This window comes from Solanum verrucosum, unplaced genomic scaffold, assembly GCF_900185275.1.
Source record: "Solanum verrucosum unplaced genomic scaffold, falcon-dt-bn FXZP01000168.1, whole genome shotgun sequence".
Taxonomy (NCBI): Eukaryota; Viridiplantae; Streptophyta; class Magnoliopsida; order Solanales; family Solanaceae; genus Solanum; species Solanum verrucosum.
This window is the reverse complement of record NW_026020277.1, coordinates 224,773-230,496: the sequence shown is the minus strand read 5'-3', so window position 1 is coordinate 230,496 and position 5,724 is coordinate 224,773.

Genomic DNA, 5,724 nt, shown 5'->3' with positions numbered 1-5,724 from the left:
TTTTGTCTGAATTACATAGTTAACCCTAGTCTAATTGATGAAATTGAAGTAATGTGGGTTTATGCCTTGTGAAGGGAAATTGAGGATTCATAAATGACCTTCTAGAACTGATTATATGCATAACAATTGTTCAATAATTGAATCATGTAAACATGAATTGAATTAGATTGAAGTAAATATGATGGATCATGACTAGTAATGATTGAGATTGAGTCTTTATGAGATATGGTTAGAACTTCTTAAGAATGAAGCTTGTGACTAGAATGTCTTGTGATCTAGATATGAATGATGAATTATGTATGTTAAGGCTTTGAGAGTAAAGTCTATATACGAATAGAAGATTAATAGATAGAATTGTGGAGCAAGGCCTTTACCTACCTAATCTATCTTATGAATGTTTGAATGCATAAAGTGATAGAATCACTTGAACATGGATTGATTGTCAAGGACATTCTTCCATGAGACATGAATGTTAAGTAAGACTTAATAGAAAGTCTAAAGGGTGTATGCTTGGCCCCAAGTTGATATTGACAGTCAGATAGAAAGTGCACACATAGTTGGGTCCGGGATCTAAGTTGAAAGGAAAGTCACACCTAGTTAAGTTTGTACTTCCAGGTTAAGGGTGAATTCTCAAATAGTAGTGTCCGGGTTTTCCCAAAGTAGGTCTCATGAGATGGAAGCCTTCACCCAGTAGAGTTTGGGTTTCTAATAACAATCTTTGTATCCAATGTACTAAGACTTTCTTAAAGAAGCACCTCATAGTGTTCAAAAGCAATAATGAACTAAGAGATGCTTAATGAAGTATCTCATAGTGTTCAAGATAATAATGAACTTAGACTTGCTGAAACAAGTATCTCGTAGGGTTCTAACAAACGAGGAACTAATATATGCTCAATGAAGTGTCTTATAGTGTTCCAAGGTTTAATAAGGGGGACTAGTCTCCAACCAATAAGTATGAGTACGATGACCTGTAGAAGTACTTAGTATGGAAGGATTATGAGGTCTTATCAATGCATTGAATAAGAATGACTTATGGTTACCTAAGAAGTGTTTCTCTTATATAATGTAGGTTTTGATCGATTGTTGCTATAGTTGCCTTCCATGATATGTTTGACTAATGGTGAGAGATTTCCTTGTCTATATGAAGTAAGCTAAGGATGAGATCAAAAGATGATAAAGTGGTATGATGGCCAAAAAGTGGTACTTAGTATAGGTGGGATTATGGGGTCTCATCTACGCATTGCACAAGTATGACTTGAAGGTTACTTATGTAGTTCCTCCTATGTTAGGATGATTTAAGTATGGGCGATGCTTATGAGTATGTGGTATCTCCTATGCTATTCGATTATGCCTTATGTTTACTTATGCTCATGTTATGTCTATGTTGAAGATTATTCTTATGATTATGTTATTGTCTCTTATGCTTATTTCTTATGTTGGCTAACGCTTATGTTATACTCTTATAATGTTATGCTAGCTAACATATTTAATACATTTTGTACTAAATCACACTGTTACCTATATTATTATCAAATGTAGGGTTCAAGGATCTTGAGTTCCATTTTTTAGGCTAGAATCCTCGTAAAGCAAAGGTGTGGAAAATTGGTGAGTCCTCATAGAATCGAGGATAAAACCACCATTTCCTTTATGTCCTTCTTTTATGTTTTAGACTTTGTATGGGTTGTGTCCCAAGAGTTATTCAAGTTTTATTAGATGGTTTGAGACAAAGTGTTATAGACATGCGGTTGTGTTTATAAAGACTTCGATTGTATGGAAAAGTTTTAAAATTTCCACATCATTTCTATTTACTTTATGTTATGATATGCTAAGTGGCTTGTGTTAGGTCATTCGGGGTCTAGTGCGCCATGTTACATCTAGGGTGTACCCCTGTGTCGTGAAAAACTTGGTAATCAGAGCACATGGTTAAGAATGGTTCTAGGATGTCTCAAACCATATCGCGTAGAGTCTTTCTCAGAATTGTGAAGTGCGCCACATTCATGAATAGGAAGATATTGGATGTTTAGGAAACTTGACTTCTTCATTTTCTAAGTCGTGCCATAGAGTTCAACTCTATCAGGTCTTTCTCCTAATTTGTGCCCTATGGTTTTCAGGTTATGGCTAATACAAGGGCAAATGCTAGGAAGGATGAGGAAGGCAATGTGGACCAAGAGGTTCCTCTGCAAGCTCCTCCCCAAGCTCCAATTGATCCTTCATTGATGTTGAATGCAGAGATTAGGTCGGCCTTTCAAATGTTGGCTCAAGCTGTGAAGGAGGAAGACAATAGAGAGGTTGTAGCTCCGGTGACCCCAATAGGGGGCATAAATGCTTGAAGGGTAAGGGCTTTTATGAGGATTAATCCTCTGGAGTTTTATGGCTCCAAAGTGGAAGAGGATACTAAGGGGTTTATAGATGAGGTTTATTAAGTACTTGTTATCATAGGGGTAACTTCAGTAGAAAAAGTGGAACTAACCGCTTACTAATTGAAGGATGTTGCTCAAATATTGTATGAACAATGGAAAGGTGCTAGACTGATAGGAGCAGGCCCAATATAGTGGGAAGTGCTCAAACTAGTTTTTTTGATAGGTTCTTTCCCCGAGAGTTGAGGGAATCTAAGGTGGAAGAGTTCATTAACCTTAAGCAAGGTAGCATGAGTGTTAAGGAGTATGCCTTGAAATTTATCCAACTATCCAAGTGTGCTCCATCTATGGTTGTGAAATCAAGGGATATGATGAGTAGGTTCTTGACGGGAGTGTTCCATGTGGTATAAAAAGAATGTCGTACGGCAATGCTCCATGATAATATGGATATCTCACGTCTTATGGTGTATTCCCAAAAAATGGAGGAGTCAAAACTTAAGAAAGCGAATAGGGAGGAGAAAAGAGGTAGGACTGATGATGGGAACTTTTCTAATGCAAAGTCCAAGGGACAAGGTCGACCAAGGGTAAAACAAACATATTCCGGCCAAGCTTCCCCCAATACCACTAGGTTTAACCATGATAAGGGTAGTGGGTCTTTATTACCAAAGCCTACTTGCACCAACTGTGGAAGGAATCACCATGGTAGGTTCCTGGCCGGCATGGATGGTTGTGGAAAAAGTGGGCACAAAATGACAGATTTATCGGTGCTTAAGGATAAGGGAAGGGAGGATAAGCAAGTTACCACTAGTGGTTCAGATGAGAATGCTCAAAAGAAGAATAGGTTCTATGTTCTTCAAGATAGAAATGATTAAGAGTGACCTCATAATGTTGCTACTGGTATGTATGTGTTTCATGCTTTATTAGATTCTGGTATTGTTTAGTCTTTTGTGACTTCATATGTTAGACTTTGAAGTTGTCTTTAGTATGAATTATGCTCAGAAGACTTCATATAGGCTTACTCCCAAAGGGGAGATGGTGTGATTAGATAGCAAGGTCATTGTATGTTTAGGTGTTGCCATGATTTCCTTAGATGATACATGTTGATGAAAGCTTGTGATTTAAAATAAAATGAGTTTGCATGATTATTTCCTCATGTTTCAGTGACATTTAGTATGAGTTGCCTATTCAACTCCATGAGGTAGGTTGATGAGCATGCCCTAGTTTTGAGTTGAGAGATTCCTCCTTGAATGAATGCTTGTTGAGAGTAAATTGCATATGAGCTCCATGAGAGGATGTTGAGCATGTTTAGTTTGAAGAAGGTAGTTCCTCCTATGAATGTGATGAGCTGCGAAGATTTCATGCATTTTGGGTTGTTAAATGTAGTTCCTACTCCCTTGTGTTGCACTGAACATGATTAGCTTGGAGTTGAAAGTTTCCTCCTTCGTTTATGTGCTATTAGATGAGTTGCATGCATAATGAGTTGCTAGTCTAGAGTCGGGACCCTAAGAAGTTCGTAGAGTGTCATTCGAGGATGAATGTTCCCAAAGGGGAGATTTGTAACATCCCGTAGTTTAGTAGGTAAACTAGAACTTGATATGAGGATTAGAGTCATAGATTTGACTTCCCGTACTTAATGAAGGGTTAGAGGTTAGAATGTCAACGTACCAATCCCCAAGGAACAACCTAGGGTCCTTGAGGAGGACCCTAGAAACTACCTAAAAACTGCCAAAAAATAGTCCACCCACAAAAGGGGACCATGACAAGCAGCTGGACCCACGCCCTGTGGGTTAGTAGTCATGGGTCAAGGGTCAAAAAACATGTTCCAGTACCTCCACCCACGGATGACCAACAAGCCCCATGGGTCCACACACGGTCCGTGGGCGTGGTCTCGTGGGTGTGGCAGCCTTGATCCTTAAGTCGGTTTAAGTATTGGCTTAGGGAACTTTCCAAAATTAATTAGGGGTTAAGTGGTATCGTTTTATATTAGTTTAGACCAGATATATAAATACTTTAGACCCCAAAACACATTTATGCTAGTCATTATTTCAATTCACCAAAAAGAACCTAATTCCCTCCAAGAAATTCTCTCTCTAGAAAGTGAAGAAGAAGAAGAAGGGTTCAAGCTAGGTCAAGTCTCCATTGTTGCTAGCTTGGTAGGGGTTTATAATCAAGGTATGTTATATTTTTAATCCATGGATAGTTCCATCTATGGAGCCCCATAGAATCCCCCATTTGTGAATATGAAATCCCTTATTCAAGTAAGGGTTCCTTCCTATATTGTGGGATAAGTTGAGTATGAATCCAATTGAGTGGATATTGAGTGTTTATGATTGAATAAGTAGTGAATCATGATATTATGATGATATTACATGTTTTACATGATTAACCCTAGTCTAATTGATGAAATTGAAATAATGTGAGTTTATGCCTTGTGAATGGAAATTGAGGATTTGTAGATGACCTTCTATAATTGATGATATTTCTAATAATTGTTCAAGAATAGAAGCATGTAAAAGTGAATTGAATTGGATTAAAGTATATATGGTAGATCATGACTAGTAATGATTAAGATTGAGTCTTTATGAAGAGATATGGTTAGAATTTCTTAAGAATGAAGCTTTTGACTAGAATGTCTTGTGATCTAGATATGTATGATGAATTATGTATGTTAAGGCTTTGCGATTAAAGTTTATATGAGAATAGAAGATTAATAAATAGAATTGTGGTGGAAGGCCTTTACCTACCTCATCTATCTTATGAATGTTTGAATGCATAAAGTGATAGAATCACTTGAACATGGATTGATTGTCAAGGACATCCTACCATGAGACATGAATTTTAAGTAAGACTAATAGCAAGTCTAAAGGTTGTATTATTGGCCCCAAGTGGGTACTGACAATGAGATGGAAAATTCACACATAGTTGGGTCCGGGCTCCAATTTGAATGGAGACTCACACCAAGCTAAGTCCGTATTTCAAAGTTAAGGGGGAATTCTAACTTAGTGGTGTATGGGTTTTCCTAAAGTAGGTCTAATGAGATGGAAGCCTTCATCTAGAGGAGTTTGGGTTTCTAATAATAATCTATGTATTCAATAAACTAAGACTTGCTTAAAGAAGCACCTCACAGTGTTCAAATGCATTGATGAACTAAGACATGCTTAATGAAGTATCTCATAGTGTTCAAGATAATAATGAACTTAGACATGCTTAAAGAAGTATCTCATAAAGTTCAAATTAATGAGGAACTAAAATATGCTTAAAGAAGTGTCTCATAGTGATCCAAGGTTTAAAAATGGGTACTAGTCTCTAACCAAGAAGTGTGAGTATGATGACCTATATAAGTACTTAGTATGGATGGTATTATGGT